The sequence below is a fragment of the Oryzias melastigma genome, linkage group LG18, assembly GCF_002922805.2.
Source record: "Oryzias melastigma strain HK-1 linkage group LG18, ASM292280v2, whole genome shotgun sequence".
NCBI classification, from domain to species: domain Eukaryota; kingdom Metazoa; phylum Chordata; class Actinopteri; order Beloniformes; family Adrianichthyidae; genus Oryzias; species Oryzias melastigma.
Window position 1 is genome coordinate 15,115,818 of NC_050529.1, and position 24,001 is coordinate 15,139,818.

The 24,001-nt window shown below is 38.6% G+C and overlaps 1 long non-coding RNA gene across 1 annotated transcript in view; it reads left to right on the forward strand.

The window, feature by feature from the left end:
* Positions 1 to 2,756: 2,756 nt before the first annotated feature.
* LOC118600069 overlaps positions 2,757 to 24,001 on the forward strand; it is a 52,569-nt gene continuing 31,324 nt past the window's right edge. Inside the window, exon 1 of the long non-coding RNA XR_004949647.1 lies at positions 2,757 to 2,992. This is a non-coding gene — a long non-coding RNA (uncharacterized LOC118600069). The remainder of the gene's footprint in view (positions 2,993 to 24,001) is intronic.

A 24,001-nucleotide genomic window follows, 5' to 3' on the forward strand; every position in this document is an offset into this window, starting at 1 on the left:
CACAGGCCTTTTCAACTGGCATCTGAGCAAACGCTTTTAATAAAAAAGTCAATGGTCAACTCAATGGTCCTGGTCCCTATTGTAACCAGCCACCCGGTGGACAGCGTAACGAGCTAACAAGCTGCCCGGTAGATAGCGTAGCGAGTTAGCGACCTCCGCTGCGCAGCGAGCCAGAATATGGAGTCCCCACCTAAGCCAGTGTGGGCAAACACAGATGGGGCCACCATGGAACTCCTGGACAAACTCACCTGGGCCCCACCAATTCACCACAAAGGTAAACCAAACGGGGTCCATATTGAAATGTCCGCTGGGTAAGACTGATTAACAAAGGCTCTGTAGTTTGTTACATTTAAATGTAAACTGCTCCGCTCTGGGATCACCCTCCCAGCGGAGGGATACTATGTCCATACGGCTACCCCCTTCAGAAACTTTTCGGACATTAGTGGTCCAAAAGCCCCTGCAATTGGAGGTATAGAGAGAAGCTGTTGGGGTAAGGGAAGAATCTGGCCTTACAGTTATGAACATAACAGATAACGTTGTTATGGTCATCGAAGGGATAATCTTTAGACAGGGTAAATCTATTGGGAAGTAGTATGCCAGATTTACAACGATCTCTGTTAGACTTCCTTTCAGTTGTCTTTGCTGTTCACATTTATGCTCAGAGGTTGATGCGGACCTCTGCTTTGAGGGCAAAACTGGCAGCCACGAGCATTTCAAATGTGACCCAGAGGCTCCGGTCACTCCTTGACCTCCATTTTCCCAGGGATGTGATAATGGAAAACCCTCCTGTCTCCTCAGTCCATTTACTTTCATTTACAACTTTTGGTGAGATTTAAAAAAAAAATAATAATCCAGTGCTGTGATCTTTTGGAGAAGTTTCTGAAAGTCTTCTGGAAAACAATGAGGCATTGTAAAAACAGCCTCAGACAAAGTGTGTAAATTTGAGAACCAAATTCACATGAGGTTGCACAATGAGGAAGAGCTTGGGGCTGCCTCACATCGCAGTGTAAACTGTAATCTATCAGAAAATACCAAAATTATGTGGATAAAAATGAATAAAACCATCAGAATCATATATGAAAATTCAATATTTTGCACAGATTAGACAGCACACCTATTAGTATACTGTACCTTTTATGATGGTAGGTAAGCCTCCTTCGACTGCACATCCCTGGACTGCACTACCCAAAATGCCAAGAGGCAGGAGGCGATTGGTCAGAGGAGTAAACAGAAAGTTCTGTATATTTCCAAATGAACTATGTTGTTCTTTGTGTTTGATTATTTTATTTGCAATAACCAGTCTTTGAATTGTTCAACATAAAAAAATAACTAAATTAAACTTTATTTACAATAACTCTCAAAATCGTTCAGTTGTAACACATAAGATACAAAACAATACATGCTATTTTTCAGTTCCTTAGGGAGAAGAACAGTTCATCACTCTGCCAGGCTACTGTCTACAGTACCCACAATGCTACAACAAGTACAGACTCTATTTTACCAAAGTTGTACTAAAACATCCAGGTCACTAAACCATAATTCCTACAAAAGATGCACCAATTCAAAGGCATACTGTCAATTTTTGAGTTAATGAAATACTCAGAGTGCGTTATGGCCTGAAAAGTATGAAAGTTACGCAAATCATTTTAGCTAGCACTAGCTAGGAGCTATTAGGCTGCGTTCACACCAAACACGATTCACACAATGGGCATCCAGTTTCAGTGTTAAATCCATGTACAGATTCAATCAGAGGTTTTGAGAATCGGTCACGATACCAGATTGAAAAAATCTTAATTTTGTTGAAGGTGATGTGTCGTGCCAACAAAGCCAGAATACGGCCACGACCCTTAACATGTTAATCAGCAGGTGGAGTCCAAGACCAACATAGAGGAGAATCTGAATGTTCCATACTTATTCATGTGGAGAGATTAATAAATATATATCCTCTAATTTTCTTACTCGTATTTTCCCTCCTTGGAATAATGCAGGATAGCAAGTCATCAAACAGGGTAACAGGGAGACAGAAGTACCGCTGAAAGCATCCATCATTCAGACGCAACTCCTGCATTAGATGGGGAACCTCACTTTACTGAGAGAGTCTCTGAATGATCTCATGAACCCAGACATGATGCCTTTGTGGAGCTCTTCAGAATAAACAAACCTGATCTCTCAACATTGTCCTCAATACTTTGTAAAAGAGATATACAGTCAATGCTTCCATGTAGCAATGATGCTAAAACTTTGGACAGCAGCTCCTCCCTCGGGCGTCTGGAGTTTCATATTTAGGGACATATTTTTGGCCTAATGCTTAACATTAGGCTGTTATCTTTGGTCTAATTGGCCTGGTGATACAATTGCAAATATATATTATTCTGAGAAGTAATTACTTTTTCGTCCCAAAAAATTGTGTGACTGGAATTGTTTTTAGAATCCTTAAACAAACTAGAGGAGTTTAAATTAGTGTCAAAGGAATAGAGACGCTTGACTGAAATAGATATCCCAAAGTTTCACTTCTCAGAGGGAGAAATAGTGGGTAGCTGTGTGACATAAAATATGAGGGCTGGTTGTTAATTATATGAATCTCAGTTTGCATTAACTCCAAAAATAAAGCTTTGTGCAGAGACAAAAAACTGCCAAAAATAATGACTGCTGCAGCGGCGGCGGCGGCACAAACTATTAAAGATAATATTTACTATGCTACAGTGGCTGCCATTCCGCATCAAATTCACATCAGTGCACTTCACAGCTACTGTGGGAGGTTGTAAACAGTGAACCTGGTCTGTAGGGGAGGGCAGGGAAGGATGATGAATGTATTGGCACAACTGACTCCGTGTTCCTCTTGTTCTTTCCATTTATTCAGAACATCAAGTGGATGCTGGTGTTTCCTATGACTTTGGTTTAGCGAATGTAGGTGTTTGCTGGAGGCAGGTTACAGCCACCTAAGGAATTCCCAAGAGACGGATCGGGTCATGGCAGCTCATATTCCCTTCAGGTTTGACTTTTCGCCGTCTTTAATGTATTTAGATGGGAAATTGTGTGGGGTTTTTATAGGCACCAAAGCTTAGAAATGTTTCGATTATGTCAGCTTACTATGCTTGGAGGCAAATCTCTCAGTCAATATTTGGAACAGGATTTTTAGAACTGTTTTGCATTAGTCTGTTGAGTGTCAAGAAAAACCCACTCCATGACCTAAAGGCAGCTGTTCTTTGCTTAAACATAATACAATTTCATGCTACACTACACCTTTTGTTTCCTTTTTATATGTGAGGTTCATAATGCACCAATATACACTAAACTTAGACTTGCTACCGACTGTGTAGAGAATGGTCTTTGAGGACAAGCATTTTCTTTTTCCTGCATACTAGAACACATGTACACATTTCCATTGGGAGAAAAAAAAACACTTGAAGTTCAAATTTGTGATTTTCCAGTTTTCCATGTAAACCACTGGGCTTATTTTGTCACTTATAACACATACAAAACAGACATTTGTTGTACATTCACTGGCCACGTTACTGCCCAATCGCGAATCAGCCAATCACACAGCAGCAACTAGATGTATCTAGGTATGTAGATATGGTCAATGCGATCTGCCGCAGTTCAAACCGAGCATCAGAATGGGTAAGAAAGGTGGTTTATGTGACCTTGAATGTGGCATGGTTATTGGTGCCAGACAGTATTTCAGAAACTGCTGATCTACTGGAATTTTCACGCACAACCATCTCTTGGGTTTACTGAGAATGGTCAGAAGAAGAGAAAATATCCAGTGAGCGGCAGTTCTGTGTGTGGAAATGCCCAGTTGATGCCAGAGGTCAGACTGGTTCCAGCTGATAGAAAGGCAACACTATCTCAAATAACCACTGGTTACAACCGAGGTCTGGAGAAGAGTATCTCTGAACGGTCAACACGTCCAACCTTGAGGCAGATGGACCATAGCAGCAGAGTCAGCTAAGAACAGAGAACTGAGGCTAAAATTCACACAGGATCACAAAAATTGGACAATTAAAGATTGGAAAAACACTGACTATATCCATCCCTTTATAACCACAGTGAACCATCTTTTGATGGCTGCTTCCAGCAGGATGAGGCGCCATGTCTTAAAACTGGAATCATCTCAGACTGGTTTCTTAAAAATTACACTGAGTTCACTGGACTCAGAAGACCTCCACAGTCACCAGATCCCAACACCTTTGAGATGTGGTGAAACAGGAGATTGACATCATGATGTGCTGCCAACAAATCTTCAGCAACTGTGTTATGTTAACATGTCAAACTGGACCAAACTCTCTGAGGAATGTTTCCAGAACCTTGTTGAATCAAGGATTAAAGCAGTTCTTAAGGCAAAAAGGAGGTCCAACCCAGTTCTAGCAAAGCATACCTAATAAAGTGGCCAGAGAGTGTATTTTATAAGCATGATGTTATCATCTTCAACTTTAAATCTAGAAGTTCAAATAGTGTAACACTGAGAATATATCAAACACAGACTTATCAGACTTATCCAACCGCATTAAAAAATACGTTTTTAAAAGTTGCACATTTTGGGTGTTGTTACGTTCAAATACATGGACAATGTTGAAGAAGATATGCTACGTTCACATTGATGATGTGATCAGCAAGTGGAGTCCAAAAAAGTCCAGTCCTATCAGTAGAGGCTCCTCCCACTTTTAAGTTTATAGAGACATTTTAGGACAAGCATCAAGCAGAGAATTTGACACATGTCGAAAGAGAGGCGTCCAACGCAAAACTGATGAGCCAATCAAGTTCAGAATGAATGCAGGATTATAATTACAGCATAAATCTATCAATAAATAGTATATTTTCTATAAGCGCAATGGATGCAAACTTGATACACAAATCGCAATCGGAGTAGAATTAAATAGATCACTATAGTTAATAAAATCAAGAAGCTCTAGATTAAAATCCAAATGCAACAAGACTATCATTGTGAAGCTAAAATTTCTGTACGTAGAGACTGAAAGAAGTGAATAATCCTATTGAAGTAACCAGTTTCTTGTCCTGTAATTTGTGTTTCTTGTTGTGACAAACATGCATAAATTAATAAGGGGGATTACAAGGGTGTAAAGCAACACTAAGATGTCACTTCAAAGTCCTTCACACCTCCTGCCAGGTGTAGCTGCTATACACCTGAGGTGTATAGTGTGACTTCTCCAAACAATGGCGACGACAAAAAGAAGGAAGGCAGGGTTGACACCACAGCTGTGCTGAGGAATACGTGATATCTGTGCCCAGCTGTCATCTATAATCAAACTCTGCTGTGATGTTATAATGGACTTGACATACCGGTGCTCTTACAGAACCTGGCAGCTTGTCCAGTGTTACAGACAGGCAGCGTAGGAGGTGGATGAACACCCATGCTGCTTTGCAATCTGAGCAGGATTTCCATCTGACCGCTCACATTAACCCCAGATTACCTAACAATGTCTTGGCCATGTTTAGATTTTCAAGACACATTGCAGCACAGGGGCTCTGTTGTGCTGCTTTTGACGAGAAGTGAGGCGTGTAATCCTTATTATTACAGTGGAATAAGGATAACCAAGTTCATCAAAATAGTTTTATCATCAACATCAGGCATATGTACAGAACATACAGGTTACAGAACTAATGTTTATTGACTATAAGATTGATTTATGACTAAAATATATATTTTTAAAGTCATAGGAGCTCCAATACATTACACAAGTGATGGACAAAACTAAGTTTATGTTGTCATTTGACTGCAGTTTGTCAAAACCAGCAACTTCTTTCATAGTTTTTGTGTCTAGTAGAGACATAGATTACAATCTCCACTTTCCTTAAATCAGATGCTGTTTGGTTGCCAATTCACAGCTCATTTTACACAATTTTACACTGAATTTCACAAAGTGCTGCACGGACCCGCATTTTACTCCAAAAATGATTAGGGTTTTGTGTCACACACAAACGCTTGTAATTCTGTGAAAACATTCCACTAGCAAAAGCTTCGAATCGACATCAGTGCACTGAAAACAACAGAAGAAAACAAGAAAGAAAATCTAATTTTCACACATTTCTTTTCTTTGATTTGCTTCATGGTGGCACTATGAAGAAAAAAATCACAGCAATTGAAGAGCAACAAATGAGTACTGAGTATAGTTTGGACTTATTCTTTTTTAACTTTTGAACAATATATATTTTTTTGTTGAGCTCATAGACACAAGTCTTCACTATGGTAGTACAGAATAACTTGCTTCTTTTCAGCGTTTTCACTAGTTTCTAATGTATTACAGTGACAATTTGTAGCATTATAACACCTGTTTCTTGTTATAAGAGCCTTAGATTTGTTTGAAATGGAGATTTGTCATGCTCCTCTACCCTTTTTTCCAGTTAGCACTCATGCTTCTCACTTGTGGACTTGGGTTTGTTGTAGTTTCGTCCAGCCTTCTCTTCTTACCCAGATCAAGTACCTAGAACCGTCTACTCTGTGGTTCCCAGTTACCACACATGAAATGTCTCAGAATATATAATTGGTTTACCAATCCTGGATTATCTCTTCCTTTTCTTAGGTCTTTGACCTTAAAACACAGTCTCTACATTTCTTGTTTTTTTAGTTTTTACTTGAAATCTTAGTCCTTGTATTGTCAAAATACTGACAAAGAATGGACAGCCAAGAAACTTCCCAAAAATGATTGATAGTAGGGGACACAAGAGTTTTTCCTGATTTCTCCAGAAGAATTATCCAAGAAACCAGGAAATGACGGTGAGATTCCGGAATGGGAAGGGACGATCTTGTGAAAGGGTTTCGATCAGAATCTGTGAATAAGAAGTCCTACGATTGATATCTTTAGCTGGGCCAAGATTGTGGTAATGCCACGTGGGGGTTGACTTGTACGGCTGTTGGGGGTTTTTGAGTCGTCCAGGGACGTGGAGGGTCATAGGCAGGTGCGTCCGCATTTTGAGGAGAGGACAGGTGTGACTTGCAGTTCCCTTGAGGCTCATGTGGGCACCTTAAGGAACGTCAGGAAAACAGATGTATGGTTGTTGAGCGTGTGGTAAATGTATCAAGAAGTATTAGTAAGGATAATGTAGGTCAAAAACACTCATGAAATAAGAGTGATGGTGCTATATGGTGCCCTATATGCAGCACTATAGTCATTAGTAAGGTGTTCCTATTGAATAAATAGGAAGAAAAAAAACAAACTTTAATCTAAGCTTAAAAAATGTAAAATTTGTTGAGTCTTGTTTCCACCGCGCGGTACAGTATGGAGTGGTACCGTATGGAGTGGTACCGTATGGTCCAGTTATTTCTGTTGAGCGTTTCCACTCAGTTAAGCTCCACTTCCACTGAGCGGTTTGTTTTCATGGCATCATTGGGCGGCTAAGACGAATACTTCCATAAAAACATTATCTTAAATGAGTGATTTATTGGCGCTTGCTAATGTCGTCATCAATTTCTGCCAATCAACAGGTAGCTAAAGCAACTCCGCCCATTAGTTCATTCCACTTTTTAATGGACCTACAACCAATGGGGACCCCCATGAGGTTCTGTTTAATGCCATTTCAGTCAGCTTAGTGGAAACAAGGCTTTGGGGTCCCCTGGTAAAATATATATATATATATATATATATATATATGATATATATGTGATGTACTATATATTTATATATTATATATTTTTCAGGTGATATGGGAACTTACGGTTTCGGTCGAGGATTTCAGGTTCTGGTCATTGATGTGTCTAATCACGTATTAAATTAAAGATAAGAACTTGCATGTTACTCTTTTACTGTATATTTTTTTTTATTTTATTAGTAAATGTGGATCTGTATTGGGGTTCCAGTAATAGGAAAAATGTAAATTTCTTTTTTTTTTCCACGTTTAAGCTTAAAAATCTTAGATGGTGGAGGCTTACGGTGGCATGTTTGACTCTGTTAGTGTTGCTGCAATGGTCAGGTTTATTAATAAAGACAATTATAACTTGATTTAGTTAACATTTGGGACTTAACTCAAGAAACATGATTAAAAAACTGGAATAAAATGAGCATTGAAGGGGTTTTATGGATAATTTTGATCAAATTTTAACTTTAATCAGAATGACGGCACAAAGTAATCATAAAGAAGAGCGTTTCTACATGTAATAAATAAATATGCTTAATCATTTTACCTCAAATGAAATAGAAACACTTCATTAGGTTTATTATTAATTATGATTCAATTTCTGTTAACGTTAATTCAATGAAGCACACATTGAAAGATAATTGAACGCCATGCAGATCAGACTAATATACATGTAAGTAATTAAATTGATGAAGAAAATTAATTAAGCATCATTGCTAATCACATATTCATGCTTTGTTTTGTCTAACACGTAGAAATACAGCCGTTGAATCTCAATCCCAGCCTTTGCATGCAATAAATGATGAAACGATAGAAGCGTTTTTGTGCTTCACACTGAGCTGTGCTCCTCATTTTACCTGTTAACTAACATTTATTTGGGACACAATGTTCCACACAAGAGGAGAAGTTGTGATAAACCCGCAGGGAAACACAGGATGCTCTTTCTGTGAATAATGTCACTGCAGTTGGGCCAATTCCCTTTTTTGTAACCTTTTCCACCAGCTGAGCGGGCCGAAAGGTTTGGTGTGCATCTGCTTAATTTGAATCTTCCTCCGAAAAGAAAGACCGAGCCAAAAAGGAAATTTAGTCATTTTTCTTTGACTTTGATTTGGAGATTTTTTTTTTCTTTGATAGTTTTGCTTAATAATTAAATTTCTGGGTCATTGAGAGGTTTGTTTGCTAGGATTTTGGCCCTAAAATATATTTTTACCTTTTTTGGTTTAACAGTTTCATAGAAACCAGACAATGTTTTAGTAATTAGGTTAAAATAATATTACAGGAAATAATTTATTTATGAAAAAGGAAAGAAATTACAAATCAAATATGGTAGAAAATTATTTCACAATGTGTGTTTCCCATCCTGTTAGAGGTCGCTACAGCTAATTCCTTCATTAATTTAAATAGATGGTTTTGCAGTTTTACACTGAGTGCCCTTTTTGACACAAACGTATGTTATTCGGGCTGGGGACGGGTACAGGAGTTTTTAAAATTGTTTTTTTCTACTTTCTCATGCTTTAAATTGATTTTATGGACTGTTTGTTTTTGGTGAATGTGTTATGTGTGTTTAGAGATTTTTACTAGGATTACGATTTCTACTGTTATTTTCGTAAAAGTGCAGTATAAATAAAGTTGAATTTGAATGAGCCATGGTTAATAGTAGAAAAACATATGCATTAAGCTTAAGTACCAATGGATTTTTTTTATTTTTTATTTGAGAGTTAACCATCTTTTAATGGTCAGTTAAGGTATTGCAATGTGTGATACTTCTTGGTTGGCTTCAAATGTAAGAATTAAAAGATGTAGGTATGTAAAGATGCAACGACAGGGTTTTCTTTGTCTTTTCGTTTACCATCTTTTGTGTAAAACTTGTTTTGTCTAAATATTTTCTAAAAAGAATGACATTCATTTGGGCGCTGATTGATCTAGTCCTGTGAGAAGACATCCAAAGTCAGATGATAAAAAATTGCCTTCAAAAATTATGTTGCTGCTGTACCTAATTAGAAAAGAAAGCACACCTCTCTTGTTCTCGCCTCTCCACATTTGCTGCCTGTTGGTAATTTAATAAATAAAATCTCACTCATCACATGCAAAGTACTTGAAGGCTTTGCCGTCCTAAAAAAAATAAAAAAAAAACTTGCTTGTCTCAACCTAAAAGAGCTCTTCACTTTCAAAGTGCAGGCGTTCTTGTAGCTTCAAGGGTCCTCAGGTCCAGAGCTTTGAGCTTTCAGACTTCTCTCCTGTGAAAGCAGCTGTTGGTTCTGCTGTTTGAGCATGAAATGTTGACACAGTTCCAGCTTTCAGAGGAAACTACAAGAGTTATGCTTTACAAATGGGCTTTTATTAATTTGATGGATTCAATGCCTTTATTTTTTGTATTTTGGTTTTAAGTGTCGTTAGCCTCCTAACGACCTCCTCGTATTTTGGTGAGTTAAAAAAGGACTCTTGCAATACGTCACTACCAAGTCCAAGTCCCTGAAAGGTCAAAGTTCAACTGGTTTAACTTTTAACCTGCATTCAATGGCCGCAAGTTTTTTACGTAAAGTCTTAAAGTGTTTGCTTGAATGTATGTTTCCCAGCCTGGTGTGAACGTAACTTTACTTGTTTCTTTCCTTTTTGGTCGCTGACGACAAATTTGATGCAGCACAAGAGTGTTCCACTGTCTGCAAATGAAGTAGTAGTTCTTATCTTTCAGTCTCTTGGAAGTACGTTCATTTTTCTTGAACTTTGCAGACAGAAAATGTAATTTTTGTTTTGTATGTATTTTCTAGTTTTTACAAACACCATTTTAATGCTAGTCCTATTAAAGCGAAGATATCTGAAAAGTGATGTGCAAATAATTTTTTGTAAAAAACCAAGCTTAGATATATTGAGTCATTAACCTCAGTCCAATATTCTAATGTAGTGAGGGACAGATTACCTGCAGCATAAAAAAGTATATCTCTTTCCAGGCCGGATTTGAAAATAAGAATATTGTTCTTAATGTGTCTTGCCTGTATCAATAAAAAATAAAAAAAGAACATATATATATATATATATATATGTAACATTTGAGTCAAACTGTAAAGTGGGGAGCTCTTAGTCACAATTGCCCTTATGGGTAGATATGAGCAGTCTGCGGGTAAAACAATTGCCAAACTTTTAAATATTTCACACAGGTTGCCAGGGCAAAATATCAAGATCATAGATCACTCACTGAGTCTGTAGATTAGAAAAACCTCTTTGATTATTTTTTCTGTTAGTAACAGGTTAAAGTGAACACATTCTGGTTGTTTTTTCTTTAATTCTTTTGTGTTTATGTGAATAATGTTTATATGTTAAATGTGTAAAAATGTATGCATACATTATAGTAAGATTGGACCTGAGATGTAGTAAGATTTTCTTCTACCCACTCTTTCTTCCAGTTCTTTATTACTATATGTTCATAATGTTTATTAAACTCTTTTATTTTGTGTTAAGAAAAAAAGATATCAATCAATCTACATTTTTCATACTCTCACACTTACATATCCAAAACGTTGTCACTCCTAACCCGTCACACATGGACGAATAGTTTGGGCCCCTCCACGTCACTTTTTGGCGTTTTGAGTGTCCCCAACTCGTCCTTTTTTTTACTTTCTGGCTATTCTGATTAAATCAGAGTTCCCCAAACATCTGGGCCACGAACTGGTACTGGTCAGAGGGCCACGGACAGGGAAAAAATAAATATGATAATGAAGGGGTCCCCAACCCTCAGGGCGCAGACTGGTACAAGACCAGTACTTCTTGTAACCTGGTACTGGTTCTATATCTGTTACCACGTCCCGATGGTTGGGAACCGGTGATTAATAGGAACAACCAAAAGCGATGAGTTGGGGACACCTAAAACATCAAAAAGTGACGCCGAGGTGGCCCCAACCATACATCCATATATGACGAGTTGGAAGTGAGAATGTGTAGACGTACAATATCACCTGCACACCCTGTGCGTGGTCTGTAAGGAACCAGAAAGTGCTCCTTACTATTGACTAGAGTGTGGCATAAGGACACCGTAGGACATCTCCCATACGTCATAAGTGCATTCAACTTACTTTATCCTTTCGAATGCTTCATGATACACTTATCAGTATTAGAACTATACATTCAATTTTCATGACATCCCTTACAATGATAATACAAATTTCAAGGGAACTCCAAGACTCTTGTGGCTGTATCTGTTTAACAACCCAAAAGCCCACAGCACCCGCATAGGTCCATGTGACTAAGGCATAACTTATATTGTGTTTTACCCAAAATAAGTTTGCTCAAAAACCAGAAAATGTCTGTGACAGTTTGAGTCCAAATGCTTTAAAAGTAAACTGGCATAAAGAAAAGAAGCACCTCTCTGAGTTTGCAGTGATGCAGGAAAGCAACCAATGAAATAAATTGTCAACACACTTTTTAATTGTGCTATATGAAAAGAAAACAACCGTCCTGTCTTTTTTCTTCACAGGCCCACTTGTCTATAAAACTCGCCAGATGGTTTTGCTTGATGTGTGACTGTAGCGGGACTTCTCTAATAAGGGTTCGGCGTTGCCGCAATGATACAGTATGACATTATGATTCATTGGGGCCATTATTTTTCCCGTTTGGTGTCTGAGTTATGAAGCTAATTATTCTCATTGTTTCCAAGGAAAATTGAGTCTGAAATGGAATTTCAGCTGCAGCATCTCAAATGACACACTTGTTTACTTCGTGTCTCTTCAGACCGCGAGTGTCTCTCTGTCACGACAGGCGTCTCCCGCTGCCAAAAGGTGCACCTTCTCTTCGTCTCCAGCACAACTTTGACTACACACCATCTTTTCTTCCTGTGTCAATACATAATGGCAGCGCAATTGGCTTTTAGAGGCTGCCATTTATTTGGCTTCTCCTATCAACTTGTTCTTGTTCCCCTCCTTTATTATATTTCTGGATTTCTCTGGTCACAACACTTCGTTTTGAGAAAACAATTGACTTTGTTTGACTTGACCGGTTAATAGTGGAATGGCCACACATTTCTTAAAAAGCCTACAGTGCTCGAATGGACAAGTGCCCTGAAGATTCAAGTTCAGCTCTGAGGATTGTTTGTGGCTGCTTTTGCCTCTCAGAGAAGGCCATTAGCTGCAATGACCTGAGCTGCTAAGAGGTGTCAACCATGAGTTGATATTTCACTCTTCTAGCCTCAACGCTTTGGCGCTGATGGTCTTTAAAAGCATCACTGGGGAACTTTCGATTATGTTTCACTATAAAAGCATCATTGGTCATCATGGCTCACTTTCATTCACTTCACCTGATTAGATCTTCAGATTTTAGGTTGAACGTGTCAACACTTTGAGCGTTTTTAAGCTTTCAGGGCACAGTTTTAGGTGTAAACGACTTTCTTGTCCGTTCATCCGCAGTCCTCAACCTGCTTTCTAAAATCTTGTCCTAAAGCTTCAAAACTTAAATTGTTCTTGGAAAGTACTTTGTAATAAGGGACACAAAGCAGACATTTTCTCTCTACCTGTTGCTTTATCCTGGGGGGACAGTGGGTCAACCAGCAACCATGTCCTACATGTCCTTAGGCAAAGCACTTAACCCCACGTTGACCCACATGTCGGTTCATTGATGTGTAAATAAAAACGCTTAAAAAAAAGAAAAAAACTCTGTTCCCCTTCAAGTAGAAATGCCATATGGACCGGTGCATATAGTATGAAAGCTTTTTAAGTGGTCAACATCTCTATAGAGCTGGCCTTATTTTGCCACTTATCTATAGAAATGGAATTAATCCCCTTTTAGAAAGCCGGATTATTTGTTTCTTTCTTTCTTTTGAAAAGGGGTTTAAAAGGTTAGCTCAGACTTCTTTTTTTTTCATTTGTTTTTTTTTTTTTAAGACACCAACTAAAGAGCAATCTTTGCTTAAAAGAAAAGAGAATTAGAGAAAATTGGGGTATGATATTGATTGAAACCTTGTACTGTCGTTGTACTACAAGAGAGCTAAATTTGTTAGTCTTTTCTTAAAAAAAAAACAAAAAAAAAAAACAAATGCGACCCTTTTTTTATTTTTAGGAAAACTCTATAAAACTTACATTTGTATATTATTCTGAAATATTAAAAATAACTTAACACATCTTTCGTGGACCTGTCTGTATTTTTACAGTCTATGATACCACGGTTTGGGTGAATATTCGATTCTGATTGGGTGCTGCCGGGTGTCCACTAAAATGTGATAATTGTTTCTCAAAAAAGACGTTCCAGTCTCATAGCCTGAGTCCGCCATATTATTGCAGTCCCCTAAATGATTACTAAATTGATTACCAGAACAACAGAAACTTAGAACATGATTTGACATATGTTATTCAAATATATCACAAATCCAGACAGAAAGGTCTGTGTCTTATGAGGGCTCTATGATGGAAATCCGCTATCTCTATTAGTAATGTTGACTTTGATTTTTAAAGGTTTGTTATTGTTTTTACTGTCATGTTTACATTATTGCTCGATACAAAATGAACATGTGGCTGTGAATAATTCAGTTAATGAAAGAAATTATTGTTTATAAATATTCAATGATCAGAATCAATGGTGAATATTTTTTGCAATCAAATTGATCTAAAAAAAGGCTTATTAAAAGTTTATTAAAAGGTTTTTTTTCATTTTTCTTTTATTATTTTGACTTACAGGGATCTGTTTTTGCAATTTACCAGATGGAAGTTTTTTCCACAAATTCAATTCAGCTTTATCTATACCAATAATCTCATTGTTACGTCCTTTAATTTTAGGTGAATTTTCTTTTCACTGCTTTTCCAAAATTAATCCAACATATAACGAGCTTGTTTGGATACATGGGCTTTAGATATATCCCAGAATTTATAGCTTGTGAAAGAGATCTTTTTTCTACCTTGAACTAGTATAGTAGTCTTATGTGTACTAAAAAAATAAACAATAATATATATATATATATATATATATATATATATACATATATACTGTATATATGTATTTTTTTCCATAGTCTTTTAAAATATTTTTTGGCAGTTAGCAAGAAGCGAATTCGCCACGTGGAGAAAGAGGGGCGGACTACGCAAGTTTTTCTAATGATTCGCGTTTGGTATGAACGGAGCATTAGCGACTAGAATTTTTCCCTGAAAATACATATTTTTTAGCTAGGCCGTTTTTCTTATCCCATTGGCAGATTTTTTGCGTGTTTAAACTCATTTTTTTTTCCTTGTTTCTTGGAGTCTGTTTTTACAGTGTACCAGATACAGGTTTTCCTACAAATTCAGTTCTAATTTTTATTGTACAAGCTTGACACTGATAATCTCATCTTTATGTCTTTTACTTTTATGTAAATGTTCTTCACATTGTTTTCCAAATTAATCCAACATATAACAAGCATATTTACGTAAATGGGCTTTAGACATATCACAGAATTTGTAACTTGTAAAAGAAATCCTTTTTCGGTCTTGAAATGTGAACTAAAAATAAGCATTAAAATATTAAAAAATAATACATTTTTCATGTCCTTTTTTAATATTAAACAAATAAGTATTTTCCTTCCTTTTTGTTACATTTCAACACCATGGACACACTCAAGAACCACAGAATATAGAGTTCACTTTAAGGCTGATGCTGGAATTCCAGCAGGGGGGGAACAGTGGGTTGAGAGACACAAAAGCATTCCTTGCAGCTCACCCTCAAACACTTCCAACTCCTCATTCAGTGATGCACAATCCTTCTAAATAAATAACACATGATTGAAACTGTGCAAAACGGATTTGCTTCAATCTTTTACAACCTACCCTACGGTGTCTGATAGGAGACAAACAAAAGACTTTGATCACAGACAAGTGACATTTTATTTTTCCTCCAGATTGATCAAACATGAATTTTACAGGATTCGTAGCCTTCTGTTATGCTAAATATTGGAAAGGCCTGTTAGAATTTTCGTGAATCTCGTTTCTGTAGGCCTCACCATGTGGTTTCTTCACTTCTTTATCCATCTTTTTCTGTTCCATTAGCTAAAAAAGAGTCGTGGGAATACTGAAAGTATTCCTTTTCATGTTTCCTTCCGCCATGGATTGAAAAACAGTTTGTGAATAAAACAAATCAAATGCAAACACAGATCACGCTGAGTTCGTTTTTAAAAAGGGACACACAGGTATCACTCTTTCCTCAATATTTTTTTTCGCTCTTCTGTCTCCAACACTAATGGGGATGCATGCCCAGCCATCTGTGAAGGACAAGGGAGCCTTTTGGCCGAGACAAATCGCTTTGGAGCGGCACCGCGGCTTCTCCCCACCATCCCTGCGCTCTGCACACACACAAACACAAATACACGCATGGAGTCCCTTTCCTCCAGGGTAACAAGGGAAGCATTGGGTCCATAGTGTTCCATCAGAAGTCAGCCAACTGAGCCACCGGCCTAATCCCTACCAGCACCCCGCATGCCTACATTGCCAAGTTCCAATTAGACCCATGAAAAAAAAAAGTCCTCCAGTTTTCCTGGACACAGGCCTTTATGAGGCGAGTGCCTAGCCCTCCATGACCGACTATCCACTCAACGTAACAATGTGTCTATGAAAGCAAAATGGGGCAACAGGCCAGAACTATCAGACACCCTCAAGGGGTGATGCTTGGAGGGAACAAAGAGAGGCCCATTCCTTCCCTGTTGTAAACAAAGTAGAAAGTGTGTTCCCAGTGAGCTGCAGTGGCTCAAAGAGACAAGTTCAGCTGTGAAGGCTCAAGAATCCATAAACCCGGTGCTCAGTAAGGACAACTAGCAGGTTCAACAGAAAATAAAACACTGACATGTTCAAAAAAAACAAGGCTGGTTGATTTCAAAAGATACACCAGTTATGTGTCAACCAAAGTGACTAGCAGTGGCTCAGAAAAGGCCAATTATATTTCTGTGCGCCATTATTGTTGGTGTTCTCCAAGAGTAACAATTAGATTTATTTACATTTCTCAGTTCCCACTTTCATTGTTACCGGCTTTACTGTCTAACCAAGTTGTCAGAAAGCAAGTGAATCCAGAGCCGTTCCCTTAGTTAGAGGCTGATGAGCAGTCATAACAGGGGATTTACAACTCCTATGCTCTATAAACACAACCAATATTCTGTAAATGGAGACAGGCCCTCAATAGTGACTGCTCTTCAGAGATTTGCAGAGAACGGCGTTGGTAATGGTGTCCGTGTGTGTGTGTTCGCTAAGGAATGCTACACTGGCTTTCTCCAAAAGCTCCTAATGTCCTGAGTGACCTTGCTAAATAAAAACCAGTAGATTGAGTCGCCTGCTTTCCCTGCCCATTGGTAAGGCACTGAGGCTTGAAGTATACATTTGCGCGCCGCATTACACCCTCTAATAGGCAGTCAGTCAAAATAACACGCTGTCTGAAATGTCAGCGTTTACCTTCGTAATGGCCAAGCTTGTGAAGAAATTAATAGATCCTCCAGCTCATCTTTTTTACTGAGTGTCTTTGTTCTGTCAGCGGCAAGGACCAACAAACACCATTGTGCGCGTGCACTCAGGCAACTCTGCAAATCTACTGTAACTACAGCCCACTACTTCAGAAGGTTGGGGGAATGGGGCCAAGACCTTACTTACTCAGCCCCACTATGGGGTGCAGATGGAATAATTGGGGGCTTGTCCGGGTTTGATGAGAATTTGGGGTGTTATATCCCTCCAAGCCAGTAAAATGCATAAAAAACCATGCTATTATCATATCAGTTTATCTATCTATCTGTTTGATATGTCTTAAAAGATTTATGCTGAACGGGGCAGAGGTAAGGTGGTCAACCTTAAATGAAAGATCGCAGGTTTGGTTCCTGCTCTGTGCGCCCATGTGTTGAAGTGTCTTTGAGCAAGACATTGAACCCCACATTACTCCTGGTTGTTATAGGTTGAAATTGTGATTGGGTGAATGGGACTGTGACTATAAAGGGCTTTCCTCTGAAAAAAGTGAAACATTAGATAAAATAACATAACTTCTGTAATATGTTACATTTAAAATTATTAGCTTACAGTGTTCCTCTGCATATTCGTGTCTCTTTATTCGCGGTTTCACAGATTTTTTTTTCGGTTATGTGACTGGATTACAAAAAATAGTTTTTATGTTGAGCAATACTCACATCTTCTTTAGTAAATGTTTACAAAGCGGAGGCCCTAACCTTCACAAATAATGAGGTAATACTTCATATCAAATTACATTCTTGAGTTGAGCTTTAATGTACAAACTAATAATTTTAAATGTAACAAACTACAGAACTTTTGCTAATTGATTCAATGTTTTACTTTTTTCAGTATTGGCCTTCTAGAAGTTACTAAAGGGCTATACGCCATTCTTTCTGACATTTACCGGGCTTGGGATCAGCAGAAACAGGATACTGGTTTGTCACCTATTCAGGCTGTATTTATCCTTTTTTTTTATGTCTGTTTATTTTTCAGTCTTTCCATTTGTCCATTCTTTGTTTAATTGTCTTTAATTTTATTTTACTGTTGCATTCTGTCATGGTTTTTGGTGTTAATTTGTTTTTTATTTTAGTTCCTTTTTGGGGGATATATATCTATATTTTTTTTGTATTTAATATTTCTTTTGCCACTCCAAATTATGGGCCATTACATTTAATGGGGGGTTTGGGATCCCCCCTTATATCCTGGCTTGCATAGTGCAAAACGTTATATATTTGCAATTTTCTCAATGCTTACCAAGTTCAAAATAAAGATGCACCAATTTATTTTACCTTTCATTTGGTTCAAACCTCAATTTTTAGGTCACAGTTTTGTTTGGGTTTGATAAATGATTTTTTTTTTTTTTACAAAACAACAGCAAAAAAATAAATAAATTCAGAAAATATATATTTTAATTAGCTAATGAGCAAATAAGAAAAACCTGGGCTCATAATCAGCCTAGCATCGTGTATTGCAATAATAAATATTAAATCCTTCTTAAATTTAGTCCAACATGTGTTTGAGACTTTCAATGTAAACAAGGATGCAACATTTCACTTTTAAGGTTTTAATTCAATGCTGCAACATATGGTTAGGTTTTAAACCGAGAATTCTAACAGCCCTAGTTCACAACTAATGCATTTTTTTTTTCCAAAATTCTAATTGTCCTTGTGTTTTTAGCTTATTTTGAAACTTCAAAAGTCAAAGAGCAGATTTGCTTATGTTCACTGATGACATGCATAAACAGTAGCTGCCATTAGTGAGGCACCGTAATGCATTCCTGTGTGTTCACGGGTCAGTAAGAAAACGCAACATCTGCCCTCACCTTCTGTACTGTTGCTCCAATATACACAATTAAATGAAATGTTAATGAATGCTAATGAAATGGCTAATTGCTGATTCGACGCAACCATGCGAAACTCACTCTCTGGGATCCAATGTTCATTGTTTATCACTGAGAGTTTTTTTTTATTTTATTGAGGGGGGGATAATAAAAACAATAAACACGTGAAAAAATAGATAATTACTATGCATACAGACTGGGAAGTGCTTTAGCCCGCGGGGTGGCGTGCGCCACGCCAGCTCAGAGGTGACACTCCTTTGTTCCTGTTCAGACTGCGTTGGAACTTTTCTGACAGTCTGATAGAAAGATGGAAAGGTAGTTTGGAATAGGTTGGCCGGCGGCGATTTTTCACCTCGGTAACAGTCGAGCTTGTCATTCCCGGCAGAGACAGTCACTGAGGCCTGCTAAAGCTCAGTAAAGCTCGCGGCTGTCTTTATCTCTCGGCCTGTGAACCCTGAGTGGTTTCAGGCAGTGATTAGTGAGGTAGATCCCACGTGGATCACCCCTTTTTGCTGGAGGAGATCAGCGCTGAAGATTTGAGGCATTTGGGTACCTTTGTAGACCGAGCATATGAGTGACAAGAGAGAGGAGGTGGACGTAATGGAAAAAGGGAGAAGAGGTGAGACAGACAGGATGAGAGGTGGGCATAGTAACAAGAGAAGATGAAAGGTGTATGATAAGTTTGCTCAGGGAGTAGAACTATTCTTTTGGAAGGGGCAAGAACATCTACTGTCTTTTTCTGCATGATCTGCATCATACAACTGAATCTGCTCATTGCCTATGAATGTCATTATTTTTAAATGAGGATCTTGGAGGGATATTTTTTGCTTGAAGCCAAACAATCAGAGGTAAATCATTAATTGAAATCATAAAAAAGAGCAACCTTCATGTGGCCTCCAAAGCCAGCTACAATCCCCTGCTGAAAAATCAATTAAAAAAATAAAAGGGTCCTCATTGTGACTATAAATATGGCACAACTGTAAAAATGATTTCAAAAACAGTGCAGGCTTCTGAAAGATTGAATAAAACTTGTGAAAAAAAATGTTTGAGATTCCAAATGTTTATCATCACTCATAAGTTGATTCTACTACATCTTTTAGAGATTATCACATGGTAAAATGGCTATTTGGATTCAAACATGGTTAAAGATTCTACTGTTATCAGACTGAAATCTCATAGAGCTTCAAATTCTCACTTGCAATTTGTTATATATGGACATTTGGTTTGTGCTCCTTCTGTGTAACTTTTTGACGTTTTAGGTGTCCCCAACTCGTTTTTTGACGTGTTGACAGTTCCCATTAAATCACGGGTCCCCCACCCTCGGGACACGGTACAGGATACGGTAACGAACAAGAAACCGGAATGGGGTTGGGGTCAACTGGCTCCAAGTTTAAAATGGGGCGGACCGCGCTTTTAGGTGCAAAGCCCTCCATAGCAACTAAGGAGATTGGTGCCCATTGAAGTCAATGGGATGAGAAATCGGGTGACCCCACTCTCCTCATCCAAGATCCCGGTGCAATCCAGGACAGGTTCATGGCCGATTATGGCCACTAGAGGGGTTAATTTTGGCACTTTCCTGGAACATTTTTCTCCCCAGGTTTTCAGTCTTATTCCCCCAACCATTTGCATTGTATCTACTGAATCCAATTTGTCAGTATGCCAGATTGGTGGTCCTTGGTCCTTTAGTCCCCTATCTCACTGTCTAAACGTCTTCTCATGCCAACAGCCTGGTATGTCAGGATCATGGTCCTGGGTCCCTAACCTCACTTTCTAGGGTACCAGTAATGGGTTAGGGTACCCGTCTGTGTCCTGTACTGGACCGTGTCCCAAGGGTTGGGGACCCCTGATAAGTGTCTGTGGCCCAGTACCGGTTTGCGGCCTTGATGTTGGGGACTGCTGGTTTAATGGGAACAGCCATCATGTCAAAAAACGACAAGTTGGGGACACCAACGTCACAAAGTAACGTGGAGGGGGGCCTTAACCATTTGTTCATATATGAAGAGTTGTGAGTGAGAATCTGTTGTATAGAGAGATTTCATGTGGAATTTTAAAAAAGTGTTTCCATCAAGCAAACCCATAAACATTACATTTGAGAACTAGATGAATTGGCCATAAAGAGAGGATGTTTATACTCATTATTGGGAAACCCTGAACTTGAACCACAACAAAAAAACACAACAGACATCTGTTGTTTGTATAAGCTTGGTCTTGACAATCCACTCTAATAAAAAAGATGTTTTTAATATGTTCCTGATGATAGAGGGCTTATATAAAGACATTTAAGGTCAACATTACATTTCTGAATATTTATTTATTCAAATGGTTGCAAAAAGGAAGCAGACAAAAAAAAACAGTTTGAAAAGTTTGTCGGTGCGACGTACTTAATATACTTGTGTAGTAGTAGTTCACTTTCGGCTTATCCCTTTCGGGGTCACCACAGCGTAACAGCACCCACTGTTTCGCATCAGTGATTTGGCAGAGTTTTTACGCCGGATGCCCTTCCTGACACAACCCTGTACTTGAGGGGCACAGGGACCCAGTTAGGCAGCAGCGTCAAGGGTCTTGCCTAAGGACCCAATCTGGGTGGGGATCAGTGGACAACCCTGGGATCGAACCCAGGGCTCCTGAGTGCCAGCCCTTCACCTAGTCCACTGAGCCACTTGTGTAATACCCCTTTAAAACAAATATTACAAGGAAAAGTCATTTAGAAGTAGTGAAAGCAATCATTTCAGAGAAGTGGAGCTGTGTGCACATTGTATTGAAAAAAAGATTTGAAAAATAGGAGGATTTGATTTATATCAGATTGGTTTCCATGACTGGCTCAATATCAACCTTACACTTATCCAAAGGCTTCAGGATAACAAGGCTAGATTGGTCATAGCTCAATAATGAGTCAAGCAAAAAAAAAAAAAAAAACTCACTCTCTCACCTGTTTTGGTGTTTATGCCTTCTCCAGTGCACTGGTTAGCACTTTCACCTCACAACGAGAAGGCCCTGGTTCAAATCCCACCTGGGACCTTTCTGTGTGGAGTTTTGCTCGCACATGCATGGGTTTACGCCAGACACTTCAGCTTCCTCCCACAGTTCAAAAACATCAACCGGTGACTCTTTATCGTCTGCATGTGAGTGTGTGGCCCTGCAACAGATTGGCGACCTGTTCAGGGTCTACCCCACCTTCACCCAGTAGTGGCTTGGATAGGCTCCAGCAACCCCATTGACCCTAGAGCATTTTAGCAGGTTTAGAAAATGGATGGATGCCACCAGCTGCCAGTGGTCATTTCAAGAACTGCAACAGCGCGTAGCTTCCAGCGGTTGAGTATCCAAAACAATGGCAGTTTTATAACTTTAAAAAGGTCACACTACAACATAAAGTCATTACTTACATTTAAGTGTAAACATCTGTGGTTCAGAGGGTACCAAAGTGAAGAAAAGAACTTCTCAGCGCGATGCAGTTCGCTCTCGCGATAGCGGACTTTGGACCCCTCTGTTTGGAATGTGAATCTTGAAAAATAATAATTCCGGACACAACTTTGACTTTATATGAAATTTCAAATCAAGGAGAAGGGAGAAAGGGAGTATTCAGATCGGGCCATAGACCTTGGCAGTTAGTAGTTGAGTCACTAGCCCCAGATTTTTCTAGCATCCAGTTTTCTGATCCAATTTGAATTTTAATTAAGAACTACTTTTAATTGTAGATTATTGTATATTGGTCCTCTACTATGAGAAACTCAAAAAAGACCATTTTCATTGGAGTGGATCTTTAACAGAACTACTTACACAGAAACTTGCTTTTTCCATCACACAAAGTCTCAATATGGATCACTTCCCAACCCCTCTGGCTACTTACTCCCTGTTGCTCCAATAATAAGGGAATTTGAGGTTGTAGTGGTGTCCGAATTCTTATATTTTTTTAAGTAGGAGCCGTAAGGACCAAGGTCTAGCTATCCCTCTTCTGGTAGGGTGGTCTGCTCTTTGCGATTCCTTCATGCGGGTGTACTCTGAAACCCCCTAAGTTTACATTTAAAGGTGAGTATTCAGTACTTGTTTTTGCATGACTTTTTAAAGTTATAAAACCGATGTTGTTGCAATTTTTTTTCTAAGCGCTAACATAGATGACCGGCAAACATCTAAATTTGAAGACACTCTTATTTTATTTATTTTTTATTTTTTAAAGAAAAAAGGTTTTTTTCTGTATCTCTCTGCTTGGGGGAATTGGGGAAGGAATAGATTCAGACAAAGAGATGCTAAAGATATGTCAGAATATTTTTTATGAGTCATTTATGTCGCCTACACATAAGCTAGGGCAAAAAATAAGTGACACTCAACCCACTTAGCTGGTTATTGAGTAATGTTAACATGCTTCAAGTAGTATTCTTTTTTTTTTTTTTTTTGCTTTTTCCGTAGTTTAAAAGAGCTAATTATCCCTTCTGTAGTGTCAACGATCCCCCACGCCACCCGTCTTACCAGGAGAAATGGAAAAACCTTCCAATCGCTCAGCATTGTACAAAGTTGTTTCCATGTTCAAGAATCAACTATCCATCTGCCTCTCCATTGCCAAACAGAACCGGTTTGGTTGGAAGACAATGCGTCTGAAGAGAGACGTCGAGAAAGGGACGTAGCATCATAAGAGGACACTTATGCATATGTTTGATAAAGATAAGTGGCATCCCATCTATTGGTTGTTAATGAGATCTTCTGCAGCAGAGAGATGTATGCTGCTGTGGCATGGAATGCACTGTAGGGAAATGACTGCTGAAGGGGGCTGCAGGGGGAAGGCACTTCATCAAGTATAATTGCTGCCTTGTACACACTGGGTCCCCAAAGGCTCTGGCTTTTCTGCAGACGCCGAGGATCTTCCTCTGTTGCATTCCCCTCTTCTTCTTCTTCTTTTTCTCTTCCTCTCCGTGTCTCACCTGATTTTATTTTCCTATTGACCCGCGTTCGCCCTTCCTTCCTAAGTGGATTATTTCCTGTTAAATAATTTTATTAGCCCATTGTTTTGTTAGCTACAGAGTTTAAATGGGGCTTGATTAGTCGGGGAACAACCTGGCGACTTCCTCCTCACAGATCCCCTGTGTTTCTTACAGTTCCAATCTAGAAGGTTTTTTTTTTTATCTCTGGGAAACAAAATAATCTCTTTCAT